Consider the following 14,810-nt stretch of genomic DNA (forward strand, 5'->3'; position numbering starts at 1 on the left):
AGCGCCTCCATGTTTCGACCTTTTACAGTTTACTTTTCTAAATCTGCCGTGACATTTATGAAGTATACAGGGTGCTTGACACTGAATCACTGTTTGAAGTAGTATTTCTCTTGGGTTTGTTGTTGATGTTATCTGTGTCAAAGCACGTTTGTGAGATTTGGCATAGTGTGTTTCACTGTATTAGGCCACAAGACTTGGCTACCGCAGGATTTTGTTGCGCCTTATTCCCCCGGCACAATATATAAAATATATAAAATACCACATGAACTAGATTTAAAAGTGGGTTTGATTTTATTGATTCATGTTATCGTTCTCCAAAAATACCTATCAATCTAAGCAGTTTCAGAGTAATATACCTTAATACTGTGTCATACCTGCAAACCGGATTTTCTGGTATTGGGTAAACATCTCGAATATGTCCTGTTGACAAATTATCCGTAATTGCTCATTCACAACTTGAGCGCCAACCAAGCAAAAAGTGAATTTGCGTGAGTAACGAGCCGTAAAACCCTACCTGCTTCGGCCTAAAACCACAATCTAATAATAACTGCATTAAGAAGTAGCCAAACTCTGAAGAGAACGGTGCTTGAGCTTTACGGCTGAAGAGGCCGATTGTTTTTTTATATTAAATTCTTCCGAGGCAGTGCAATTTCAAGGGCTTCTTCAAAGACTTGCCGCTTAGGTGAACTCAAGAGGCTCAGCCAAGCGACAAATTGGAAGATCGAGCGGACACTAATTCGATTCTTTTACCTGCAGGTTACAATTTTATTGGCTTCAGTGTTTAGTCCAAACGCCTGTTGAACGTATTTGCATTTTGTAATCGCCTCTGTTTTTGTTTTGCGCGTCACACACGATTTCCAAACTGCAGTTCTGATAGTATGATTTTATATAAAATCAAGATCTATCCAAATTTCAGAGTCATTATTTTCAAAGAACTTCAGATATCAAAATTTCGTAGTGAGTCATGACAGTGATTACAAGAAAGTCATTCCTTTGGAACCTGTTACCCCAACCCTATAGGAATAACTATTACTTCGGTTCCTTAAAACTGTTAATAACATTGCATGTGGCTATTTCTCTGCATTTCGTTTGTATCAGCAGGTAATCATACCGATATTTCCTTACTTGTTGAAGGTTTACACTGATTTTGATAATTAAACGCCATGCAGAAAAGAAGATACTGTTCCCAACCGCGGTCAATGATTATGCTAATTTATATTAACAAAGAGCTTTCATTTTAATTAAGTGTTGTTTGTTATTCAAATTTTTTATGTTAATTTCACATTTCTTTTAAAGTGTATGTCTTTTAACTGCATCTTTAAAAAGTCTCACAATTCATGTTTGTTTGGTTTGTATAAAGTAATTACAGTTTTTCGACTTCTCCAACAAGAAAAAAAATGATAATTGCAATGCATAGTTTAATTTGCAGAGGATGAAAAGAATCAGGTGATGTGAGTCCTTTTTGGTGACAATAACTCGAGTAAGAAGATCTTATGGCTTGCCAGTTTGGCTTTTGTGACATTCCTTTTGAACTGGCTTTCCTACAGTACCGGCCAGGGGCTTTTGTTCACAGTTCTATTTTGGGAAAGGTGTGTAATGGGGTTTTTTATCCTTTGGCAGGGGATAAAACAAAATAGGGTATATGGTGAGAATATTTGATGTTGACACCGTGAACACACGCCTAGAGTAAGGCAGCGTTGGTTAGTTATTTAGCTGTCTCGTATGTGAACAAATTGATCGAAGTGTAGCTGTAATGCTTTTTTTTCTTTGACACCCATTTTTCCTTATTCTTCAATGTATGAAAACTCTTTCACATTCCTATTTGGTTAAGTACATTGAAGGGTACATTTTTAAACAATTAAATCATTTCTTTGACAACCGAGGGCACTGTTGCTGTGAAGTCATCTAAAGAAGATATGGTTCGGTGCAAAGGTGTTTCTGTTCATATTGTGGTCCCAGAATTAACTAAATGAAAAAATTCTAATAGAGGATCGATGCTTTCTTATTGCTGTGCACATACAATAACAATGCATCCACAAAGAAAGGAAAACTAAGTCCAGGAAAATCATAAATACGCAGGACTTTTTGTATAAAAAACCAGTCTATCACTGAGGCTTTCTTCCTGAGATGCCATCAGTTTTGCTCATGAATACATAAATCCTCATTAGCATAAAAACCAAAAAGGCGGTAAAATACCTTTTCAAATTATGAAACAAATATTGCAAATGAGATTATCTAAGACACAAGGGTGCATTTTAAAGGTTTGTCTTAAAACAAATTGATTGCAGGTACCCTTTAAGAACTGCAAATATCAGAAACTGGAATCACGTTGACAGTGAATCTACCGCGGTGCAAAAGTTAATGGTAAGGCTACAGGGGCTGTATATATATCCATTCTGTGTCAGATTTAAGGAAAATCATTAACGTAGTTTTATCGATTGACCTGGCATAAACAATGGGCCTATGCGGTATTCCGACACCGCATGCTCAAAATGCTGTCCGTCGGAGGTCATTCGAGAATAGCAATACGTGCACGAGAGGTTCGCCTCATAAGCACGGCCATAATGCCAAGCTACACGCGCTGAACATGTTCACGCTTTTGTGCGCTTTGTTCTTAATGGACTTGCATTTTACCACATTAGCTCATCGGAAGAAAAAAAAAGTCTATAGGCATTTGGCTTCCTGACTGAACTGTGTCTGAGAGTCGCCGAATACAACGCTTAAAAGGTTGGGCACAAAAAGGAAACCATTTGCAACCAAGCACTTATAATGCCCAATTTAGGGGTGTGAAATCTGTTTCCTTTGGGACGTGAATTCAACACACCACATGAATCCATGTATCAACTTAGTCCAAAGAAGTCACGAAATTATGTGTCTGCGGCTCTGCAATAAAAGCTTGAACAGCGCCATCAACGTTTTCAATCCTTCACTTTCAACTAAATTGTACACAGGCTGATCTTATAGGTCGTTCAGACATCGACTGCTTTTTTTTTTTTACTTTAAACGCGCAAAATGCACTCAGGCCTTGAAGTCATGTAATTGGACACTCTCATGCGCTCAAGATATCGCTTTTTCGATTCATTTGAATAATGCCTGCCCGAAGAAAACTGAAGAACCTGATGTGAGCTGAACTTATTCTCATGTAAAAATCTTCTAAAGATAATGTCAAATTTTTTAGGTTTTTTATTATCTACCGCTAATGGTGACTTACATACAAATATAAATGTAGTCAAATGCTGTCAACATGTTTAATAATATTGCAAAAATAAAAAAGTGTCTTCGTAAAATCAAAAATTCTTTGGCCTTGTAAATCAAACAAAATTTAAAACCTCTCACGCAAACGGACGTTTGTGACAGCCGATTGAAAAAGCCATGGCAACAGATTCGATCATAGTAGGCATCATAATGGAGAGTTATACCTTGGAGAATATAATACGTCAGATTTACGATTTCTACGATCACGTGAGGGATTTTGAGAAAAGACTATTTGCAGACTATTCTGAGAAGAAGGAAGTGGAGAAGCATTTAAAGATTTGAGGTATGAGACAGATTTGTTGCCTGGTTATAAAAGTCTGTAGCAGAGTCCTGGACAATGCTTCCGTGTAGCAATGATTTAGTCTGTTTCGTTATCAACAAAATTACATCGAACCAACGTTCAATAACATGCTCATGCTTCCTTATACAAAAGGTGAATATAATCGACTTAACCATTTTAAATGCTCAATACTTAGACGATTTAATTTCGTCATGAAACAAATGCTTCGTACATTTTCTGCATTATCGTCATGTTGCTCGGGGGGAAGCAAGTTGCATCCATACCGCGTTTAAAAGCTTCAGTAGCAAATGTTGAAATAATTGAATCATGCTACAGATGCACGTATTTATTCACGCTGTTACTCAATTTTCGTCCAATAAATACTTTAAATTTGTGTCGTAATGCAGTAGTTCGCTCGGGGGAAGGGGAAATACTGGCTTTACAGAAAAATGACCGTGGACGAGCGCCCTCTGAAATCGAAGAACGAGTCATAAATAAGTTTTCTCAGCCAATTAAAACATACATTAAAACGGTAATTTCCGAATTTTAGAGGAAATAGAATATATCTGAAGTAATCGTGACTCATCCTGGCTAGGTCTGAATAGGTTTTCTGGAGTCCCGTCAGCAAATTAACCTCTTTTGCTCCGATGATCACGAATTTAGGTTAACATCCTTCGGGCTGTTATCAAACTGCGGTCATGATCTGCCCAATATTTCAAACGCCTGCATTCAAACGATTGCATTTTCTCGACCCCGTGTCTTTCGCAGTGATGGGGAGACGTCTCACTTTTAGACCCCAGGGATCACTCCGAGGCACCAGAAAATTTTTGTCTTATAACTGGAACGCTATTCATTTCAATTTATAAAAAGGTACGAAAAATAGACTGAGAACAAGTTTACTGCGTTGTATATTAAATGTACCAATAGTTATCCAGTCTAATTTCGCAGCAACTGACAATTTCTGAAATATGTGGATTCTTTTCTTCCTATATGAAGCAAGACATGGCACGGAGAGCACTCCCCCCAACACACACACCTTTGTGTTGGTCATTATTTAATAGGAATCTCAGGAATTCTTTACAGACATCTAGGGGGATGTGGGATTGGACATGTAAGGGGGGGTTACCCCTCCGTCCCATATCTTGCTGGGTATATTTTTTAATTTACAACCTACACTACACGTACACTTGTGCAAGTCACGGCACCCTATTGGTCGAACATTTATTTAACGCGCGCGTACAATCTGTCTATAAGCATTGTAATACCCCGTCGTAGCTTCTAGGCCTAATTCTTTTCGCCAAATTGGTGTATAGAGGTTTTTCACATGACGTAACATGACACACAAAAGTATTTCAGGAAGTGTCCATGGAGGCGCATTTATTTTCGAATCTGAATGTGTATTTCCGCTGGCGACTTCGTGTATATCTGATTGTTGATCATTGATCTCCATTATATAGACTGGATAGGATATCGCGTCCAAAACGCGTCCCGCGTATGCGTATTTTCAGGAGGGTAAATAACTAGCGTTGCCAATTTCGTTGCGTGTACTTTCGAATGGAGTTTTTCAAAAACCGTATGACGTTTTTGTGCTTCACTCGTCAGATTTCGAAGAAAAACTGAATTCTCCACTTGAAATGGATAAATTTGGAAAGAATAATGGTTGAGGTGTACGCAGCAGTGAATTACCGTAGATCAACGTCAAGTTTGGAAGAAGGAACAGAAGGAAATGTGAGTCGCACTTTTCAGAAAGTTTCGCAACTTGTACTTTATAATGCTTAACTTTAGCCCTATATAGGCCTAGAAAGAAATTTATGACAGTCTATCTAAACTATCAGGCTTTCATATGAAACGTCACTCTCTCGAAGTTGGGACTGTCTGAAATGTTACTTATTGGCAACTGAGTGGTTTCAAAAACTTAATGACTAATTTGTCGTTTATTTTCCCCCAGATTTCACTGGAAATCTCCAAGTCGTGTGACAAACGATGTGATATGAGTGGTAGAATTCGTCTTTGGGACAGAGATGAAACCAAAGTGAGAAGCAGAGTGCTGAAGTTTCTGTTGAATGAAGTTACAAGCAAGGGAATTCAAAGTTAACGCAATAAAAGAAAGTTTGTCTGCATAACAAAATTATTCGTTCTCAGTTAAAATTAACTTTTTATGCCGGAAGTAGTTGTTAAATGTTAATCTTTAAGTCAGATTGTGAACTCAATTTTATTTTGGGCTTGTTTTCGGGAGGGAGGCCGAGGGCCTAGCCATCATCCCATGAGAAAAAGGTTATGTTCACCAGAAATGCACAGCATACAGCATCACATTACCCTCCTGAAGCGCTGCCATTGTTCGGCGGCGCGTTTTGTGCACAAGGGTGCACCCTCGCAAAAAGGCCCTAAATATGTCCGCCGAGCTCATTAATAAAAGTTATACACTCAAAATATTTTATATTAGAGAGTCCTGAGAGCCATGAAATTGAGGAATTGGAGAAATATGGCACTGAACCCCTGGCCCGGACTCTGGGCTTCAAATGCTGAGCAATTTGGATGCAGTCGGGTCCAAAAATGGCACTATTTGGCCGTTTTGCAGAGAGATGGTTTTTCAAAATGGCTACTTTTCTGGGCAGGGATATTTTCTTCATTTTAGGGGTGGTCTGCTTCTGGTGAAAATTTCTCAAAAATTAATTGGTCAACCCCCCGAAAATTGAAAGGAAAATGAAAGGGGACATGTCGATTATCGTATCTGTGCAGCCCGGACACCTGTGAGAGTTGTGAGTATTTTCAAAATTATTGTATTGTAAAAGTGTGGGGATTTATCATTGCTGTCTATGGGAATTTATTTGTAGTGGAGCACCCACAAACAATGCACAATGTCCTATCCAGTCTATACGGAGATTAATGGTGTTGACAGACTTCCAAGGTACGCCTGTTTCCGCGCACATCCGTGTTAAGGAAACCTCGTTCCCATGGGTACGATCTTACCACGCCATATTGGTTCCAATCGTGCCTTGCACGATCTAACCCAGCTTGTATAATTTAAAGAAATATGGAAGGGCTGCGTAGCAGCGTGATCAGAATATCGACAAGAATATAATATCAAATCGGTGCTCTGAAATATGTGATTTCAGTTGGTAAGTGAGTACATTTTTCAGGGCAAGCAGATTCACTGTGATATTACATTCTTGTATCATTTAAATATACCACTATTTGGGATATTCAAATTAGGTTGATCAGTGTGTTTACGCGCGACACAGATTCGCGCGTGCGTGATGTGCAAGAGAATACGCGGGCGCCAGGGAGCAAATTTTGAAATACGCGTGCAATTCACTTTGCGTTTATGTATATTCATCCTGCATAGCCAGTCCGCGTCATTTTTGTATTTTACACGACTAGGGGCTAGTGAAGGAACACGCACACAGCCCATGGAGTCGAGGTTTATGCTAAAGCGCCTTTCCATATGCGCGTCAACACTTGCGCCAAGCGTTGCGTTCGGCCGTCAAAATCGCCCTGGGAGCGATTTTAACGGCTGAACGCAACGCATACATAAGTTAAGTTAATGGAGTCGATTTTATGTCAGTGAAAATGACACGCATGAACACGTCGTGTACGCAATGCACGAAAGTTCATATGGAAAGTCGCCTTAAAATGAACGCTAGCCGTCAAAAATCCCTTAACTGAAAATCCTCCATACGGTAGGGGTTTTCCTTCCTCCTCTCGCCAAGGTAGTGAAACATTAATTAACCCTAACAGTCCCAAATCCTCCAATTTCAATACAATTTTAAATACACCTTAGGGGGTTAGAGTTTTAATCCAGTATACTCAACACACATCATTACTGGGGTACATTACGCACTGACGTCATGAATAACGTCAGCTTGCATGAAATTCAGGGTCTTTTTGCTAACCTCCTTGAGGCGTAGATTTGCATACACACTCCCCTTACCTCGGTATAACATGCGCATAATCGTCGAGTGTTCCGTTTTTATGGAGTTTGGATTCCACGAAGCACGTCAAATCAAAGACCGTAGAAAGGGAGACAGGTCACGTGATAAGGGGATCAATGAGGTGGTGCAGGCGATACCTTCCATAATTTTTGTTTTAATTCAAGCTACATTTTTACCATCGTTGTGTTGTGAGGACGCACCTTTGCGCTCCTGTTCTACCAACGGGCTTTGTCTTTTACTTCACAAGGTGGAATTTCGTATACTGTGCCACAGGGGGAAAATCAATGATGGTGTCAAGTCAGCATCCATTAGCGCATGTGTCTTGAAGGGTCTGTCGTTCTAGGGGCAAGTTTATCGAGCACTCAGCCCCCATTTTTCGCTAAAAGACGTCTCGGAATGTGTTTGCAAACACGGGAAAGGGCTGCAGCGGAAACAGTTGTAACGCGCCGAGCGGTGAACGGGCCAAGTGGTGTTTATTTTGGGAGAAGAAAGTGGTGGTGACAGACCAGTGCACCCCGTGCTCAATGAACATGTTTCGGCTCATTCAAATACTTAAAGCATCTCCTGAGAACCGCCACGAAGGGTATGGCAATTTGTTATGGGGAAACTCTTTACAGAGGTTGCTCATTTGCAGTTCATACTACAGCATGTGTGAGAGTGTGAAACGAAGAACAGCGAAAGAAATAAACGAAACTCAATTGAGAGTGTATATATGAACAAGTTAGTAAAGTATCTGAGGTGTCAACATCAGTACACGTTTTGCAAAGTAACCCTTTGTCATGCCTTTGAGAAAATGTTAGCTTGATAATTCAAAATCTTTTTGTAAAAAAGCTGTCCCAGATACTCAATGCGACATATTCCAGAAAACATTAAATTGTACAAGGATTCAAACAATTTTTTCATAGCAAACATCAGATAGAGGTTAAGATAATCTTAAAACCGAACATTAAAAGCATTATGATGATAACTGTGAAAGAAATTACGCAAAACACTATTTTACTTCTTAAGCTTATTTTCAGTGCTGAAAAGTTGGGAGTCTTAGCCAAATTATGACTAGTGATTAAGCCACGTAAGCCATCTAACATGTCTAATCACCTAACAACCTGCGAATAGATTTGATTTCATGAAATGGCCCAATTTTAAACACGAAAGTAAGGTCAACCTCAGAGCGACGTTTATTGCAAGTCTGACTGTTCTGATAGCCTTTACTTAAGGGTCATCATGACGAATAATATCTCCTGAGGCTCTCTATGATCTGAAAATGCTTGGCAAGAAAGCAAATACTTACCAATTCTTGCGATGACCTACTTTCTAAGCTTGAACGGTCTTGTGGGACGCCAGGCTGTTGGAAGGAAGCAGAGACAACAAAATCATCATACGTAACTGTCGTTCTGGGAACTTAAAAAGGACAATGGTCTATTTGGACATCAAATGGAATCCCACAAAACGTGCGTGTATCGTCTTCTTTATGGACAATTTGGACAAGTGTGCCGCTGTTGCGCTGATGCCACTTACCAGATCTTACTGTTCCTTGTTGAAACTGCTTATGTTTCCTAGGCGTATCCAGTGTGGGCGGCCATGCATGGGGGCACCTTTCCCACGACGGATTTTCATTTTTCTTTTTTTACAGAGTACTTAATAGGTGAGTAGGAAAGAAAGTAATCGGTAAATTTATTTATCAAATATCAGCACCAAAACCCTCAGAAAACAACACCAGCAAATCAAAGCCAGGATATCAGGACCGTAAGGCTCTTGATTTTTTTTTCTCTCCCAACATCATGTTGAATGAGCCCAAAGCCGCATTCGCTTCTAAATCCCCCCCCCCCCACACACACCATAGCTGGATACGCTGCTGGATATTTCTGTTATGGGCAGTTAAATCTGCCACCCACATCTAACAGATATTGCTTAATTATATTCATATAGACGGCACGAGGTTTTACGCCTTCGAACCTTGGTTGTTAAGGCCAATATAGCAGTGTTGCGGGGTATTAGCGGAAATACAATTGAATGAACCCAATGAGAATGACAAAACGAAAGCAGTTGTAACTGCAGTTCCGTAATCAACACTTGTTCAGCATAAGTGAGTACGGTTATATTCAGACAAAATTAAAAGTCAGCTAAACTGCATTAAAATTGACAGTTTGATCAACTTTTGAATTATATTGATTATTAACTATACACTAAAGAACGACGCCATTAGATCCACTCATTGCATTAAGTACGCTAAGGAACAGCAAATTTCAGATACAATCACTACACCAGACACGACAGAATACGGAGATTAATTGGGACAGAGTAATTGTGTTTCTGCAGCCCAGGGCAATTTATGGTAATTTCGTAAAGGCCTATATATATGAAGTCTCGACGACTTCATAATTCTAACAATCAATCTCGTGCCACATGGTGACGAGGTAGTTTGCCTATCCCCTGCTAAACGTACAGCTATACCGGGAGTCTAGCTACAGACGGACAGAAGGGGAGATTTTGCGTTTATCCACCGTCGCTCTTTGGCGCCAAACGAAGGGCCACTCGTGCGCACATTAGTGCCTCTCGAGTGCGACTTGCATGGCGTGCAATTTGTTCAAATGCCCCGGGCGAGGGGCATGAAAACATGCCCCCTTACCACTTGACTAGGGACCAAAGGTGACTCGACATAAGACTGTCTCATATTTTCTACCTTTCCTGCATGAGCTTTTTTATTCCGGCCCGATGTTACCGTTACGGCTGCAAGGAATCGGGTGGAAGCAACGAATGAGATAAAAATAAACAATGGAAAGCAATTACGGAAGTCATTGGAACTGGACCGAAATGAGGTCTCCAAATAGATGGCCAAGCCCTGAAAGCAATTTGTCCAGTTCCCTGGAGAAAATTGGCTCATCTTGAACGTTGCTTAGCTGCCATGCTTTAGCATTCAACCCACAAACGTTACGTACTTCTTCTCGCTCCCATAAAATCTCCAACGTATACCTACTCCCCAAAAGCGCATTTTTAATCGAAATACCATTGAGTACGGAAAGTGTGCTTTCGGATCTGCTGTTGGAAAGTACACTTAAGGATGTCCTACTTCTTTCCCTGTTGACATTATTTTCACGTCTTAAAACCATCAACATTCAACTTAGCAAAAACGAGTGGCCCGATTTCTGTTCCAACAAGATTGACCAAAGTATGATTTCACATTACCCAAAGTGCACCCCCAACAAGACCAACGCACATGACTGTTGACTTACCATTTGTCGAGAATCTGTAAATTTATTCGATAATTTCACCCACGAAGAAATCTTTGAGCCTAATTTCGCAGCGACAGCCACAGAGATGTTTGTAGGTTGGAAACTACTGTGCATGTGTTCACAGCAAACTCACAGCTAGGGACTAGACTACATTGTGTTCGAAAACAACGCCACCAACGGTCCACACAGTCTACATTTTGTAGGCGAAGTTATGCTATTGTTTCAGAGCAGCTAGCGCTGTTCGCGCCAGAAGCGAACAATGAGCTTCGTGTGTGGATCGTTTTAAAGGGGAGGCAGCTTTTAAAATGGTTTTTGACTAAAATCGGTTTGGTCTTGTTTTTTTCGACTGTACCAGGAAAATGGTAGAAGACACTGAGAATAACACAGTGGCCAAGTTACACTCTTTCAATATGAATGCCAAATGCAGGTCCAGAGCAGTTAGGGTTGATTTTCAGACGCATTCTAGCATGATTTCAAAGCTTCATGCTGTCTGACTGATTTTGAAACTATTACTGGTTCTCTTTTGGGGGAGGAGATGTGTTGATTGGGTTGGATGGTTGAAATGGTATGGCAAAACATCACCAGTTAGATAAATTCAGTTTAAGAAATGCAACGTCGATTTGGTCAACTGCTATAAATTTTCAAAAGCTCGTACAGTAATCTTCACTTGTACATATATTTACCGACAATAATCATCTTTGGTTGATCTTACGCGTCGAATGACCTTTTGCTCTAGTTAAAAGTGCAGACGAAAACACACAGGCCCGAGAAAGATACTGACCGACCATGCAATACCACGGTCAAACGCGAGCATAAAGTATAAGGTAAGGATCACTTCGATGTGTAAGTGAGGTCTACGGCCGCCCTTTTATTAAATAGTTCGTGGGTGCTTTACCCTAGGGGTCTTTCCAGGCGACATCAACATGAGGTTCATTATATTTATATTGTACAAAAGACAGGGCATTCTAGACTTACATCGATCAATAAAATCACGGGCCCGTCGGCAGAAGCTGATCAAATTATAGGCATGCCGTTATTAGGCCAACACTCGTGAATTTCTCCCCCGCCCAAGATGTCTCAGTTTTTAGTCAAGGGATACGGAGAATACGAAACGGTTATTTTGGGAATGGAAGGGGACCTGAGTTCTGCCTCTTTATACAGGGATCCATTTTGTTGGACAGCCTCTGGTATTTGTTCAACCTAGCAGCAGCGCCTTATCGAGAGTGTTGGGAAGGAGACACCACAGGGAAGAAGGGGAATAGGGGATGAAAGTGTGCGGACACTGAACCGAATACCTCGCATCTTTTTCAGATTGTGATTTAAGGGCACAGGCTTTTGGTACTGGGTTTGGCTAAATGGCTCACTCTTAAAACTTCGTTGATATATTTTCGATGGTTACAGAAACTTACCAAAATGATAATTCCGTTTCATCGTCATGGTATATGTACAAGTTCTACCTCCCTGTTATTGTTATCCAACCCAACAATACCGTAGCTGAGGGGCATTGCGCGTACAAAGCCGATAGCGAAAAAAGTACTTATAAATGATCGAAGAAATGATAAGAAAGGCCTCCTATTCTTCCTTCAAAACTAAGTACAGGCCAGTACAATCCAAGTGCAATTGTACTGTAGAGCAAACCACATACCGATACAGCTCGCGGGGTTTCTTCGACGGAATTTAACAGATGAGTTTAGTGGGCCAGTCCCTTGTCAATTTAAGGAATCCCGCTGCCAAGGAAAAAGGTTGCTATGAAAGAATTGCCAAGGACACTATTCTGAAGTCACGCTCGACAGCTGTTAATTTCACCTTTAATCGCTCTCTGAGAGCATGACTGCGCGGCGTCCGACAAAATGCCTGACTTCAATATTGTGCTTTTCATTTCCCGAGTACGCATACTTGACATCGAAGAGATGTCTAAAGAAAACAATGTGAACTCTTGAAAAGCTAAAAAAAAAAATCGATCGGCCTGGGTAAACCACCGGTAGGGTTGGTTAATAGCAAAACCTTTTATGAAACTACGCATGCTCCTGCAGCAAGTGATCTTGAAAGAGATCTTGGCAAATAGGTTGAATAATATTTTGACTACACTAAGATACACAGCGACGCGTGACTGGCCGTCTCATGGTGGCAGAGAGCCGGCGGCTGGCCGGCTTGAAGCAAGACATCTTTTAGAAAATCTTGACGCAGCAAAAGAACGGGGGCGGACTGAGAGTGCTCAAAATTTCTCTCATTTTAAAAGTTTAAATAGACAGTGAAAACGGAAAGTCTAACTTCCGATTTGTATTACTTGACTCTATTTTTTACCTTGTGAAATCTTAAGCTTATCCGACAAGACGTCATTACTGTAATAGAACTCAACTCATGCGCTTTGTTCTGAAACTTGACGCAAGCCCACTTTGTATCTTTGGGCTTGTTACTCCCAGACCAATGAGGCAATTAATGCGCGTGTAAATCCTGCAGGTGATCGTAACGTCCCCACAGGAATGGCTTTTTATTGTCAATTCAGTAATGTAATGTGTTGTACCAAAGTATACCAATATTGAGGAGGATTTCCCAGCAAAAATATAGTTTTCTCGCCGTGTTTGATTTACTTTTCTGAGAAAAGTAATTCGAACACGGCGAGAAAAACCGTATATTTAATTAACATGCGCTTGGAGGCCTGCGTGCTATTGCTGGATGGATTCAAGTAATTCGGACACTGCCTAACCAAATTAGATGATAACATTAATGATAAAAAGCACTTCCAGTCACCAGGATTAACTATAACTATAGGATTAATTAATACTGACAACCACGGCAAAGTCTGATATATACTATATACATGTAAATGATACACGTGATGTTATACAATGATCAACATAACAATGACAACAAAACAGTTAAACTTTCGGGTGGTTATTACCCTGTTATGAATGAATATAGTAATGAGCTCTCTCTTCTCTCTCGAAACGATTATCGGGCGTATCAAGTCAATAAGAATTTCCGTATATGGGAAAGCCCAGCAAATTTTGGTTTCCGCAAACCCCACACAAGCAGGGACGTGCGTATTGATGATCCTGTCTTCATTAACTTGTGGTATCGAACGGAGGAGGGGAACGTACTAATTAAGATGCAGTTGACGACGGCACGAAAGTGAGGGCCACAAAATCTGCACCATGCATTTTGCGCCAGTATCTTTTCTAGCCCCTTTTTTTTCAACGCCAGGGGGCGCGTTGCAACTTAAGATCCAATTAGTCTCTTTTCGTCAAATGTATGCGTTCTCACGTGGGAGCCTGACGATGTCTAAGCTGAGTGTATTACAACCACACCTTCAGCATCAGACAATGGAATTAAAGATACAACATGTGTTTTGTTTTGTGGTTTTTTTACAACTCACAAGTCTAGCGATGGTATTGCAAATAGTTTGAGTTCAATAAGCCATTTTGAGAGACACCAAGGCAAGAAACCAACGCAGAAAGCTTCCGAACTGTTAGAGACATAACTGGTTACTTTAACTTTTGATCTATAATGCAACACGGCTGACTGAGAATAACTGCATGTCGCTGCACTTGGTAGGAGCTATTCTCCAGGTCTCAACCTATTTTAAGCTCTAAAAAATAAGAGACCTGAGTTCACCCCATCCTGCACAAAAATTGGCAGCTGTACATTATCAGATTCTCCAGACTGGAACATTTTCGAAACAGCTTTTACGGCGTTTTTCTTTTTTTTGCCTTGGAACATGCTGTGAGATTAATTCATCACTATACTTCGCTACTTGAAATAAGCATGCTACTTTTGGAGTGCTCACCTTTTTGAGAGGAGAATTATAGAAAAGGTTAATGGTGTCATTAAAACCTTCCGGAGAAATAGGATCTGTCTTCGGTTATTGCGGATTAGACAGAGAAGGGTCATTTGGAATGGAATAAATAGAAGGCAAAACCAGTCCATCATGGTTTTTCAATTACAGTTCAGACATTAATGCTTTGCTATTTTTACCGTCCACCTGCTACACCCCCCCTTTCATTTCCGACTCCTCTTCAACATGCAACCAGTCGGGATACCCTGCATGTACACGTATCTGAATTACTTGTGTCGAGAGAAACACTTTTTACATGAACCCAGACCATCCAATAT

At 40.5% G+C, this 14,810-nt stretch overlaps 1 protein-coding gene and 1 long non-coding RNA gene across 7 annotated transcripts in view; one reads left to right on the forward strand and one right to left on the reverse strand.

Moving 5' to 3' along the window:
- Positions 1 to 14,810, reverse strand: part of LOC110973392 (secretin receptor-like) — a 78,439-nt gene that overhangs the window by 58,932 nt on the left and 4,697 nt on the right. For 4 of the 6 annotated variants that reach the window (XM_087148026.1, XM_087148024.1, XM_087148029.1 and 1 more), the window contains exon 2: positions 8,756 to 8,809. The gene's annotated coding sequence lies outside the window, so the exon portion shown is untranslated. Of the gene's footprint in view, positions 1 to 8,755; positions 8,810 to 8,982; positions 9,002 to 10,697; positions 10,832 to 14,810 lie in introns of those variants that run through there. The other 2 variants (XM_087148025.1, XM_087148027.1) reach the window with 2 other exon arrangements.
- On the forward strand, positions 5,079 to 8,196 carry LOC147796371 (uncharacterized). Its single transcript, XR_015428169.1, has 2 exons — positions 5,079 to 5,263; positions 5,484 to 8,196. It is a non-coding gene; the product is annotated as an uncharacterized LOC147796371 (long non-coding RNA).

This window comes from Acanthaster planci, linkage group LG17 (genome assembly GCF_054643075.1).
Source record: "Acanthaster planci isolate LZ-2023a linkage group LG17, COTS_SCS, whole genome shotgun sequence".
Classification (NCBI taxonomy): domain Eukaryota; kingdom Metazoa; phylum Echinodermata; class Asteroidea; order Valvatida; family Acanthasteridae; genus Acanthaster; species Acanthaster planci.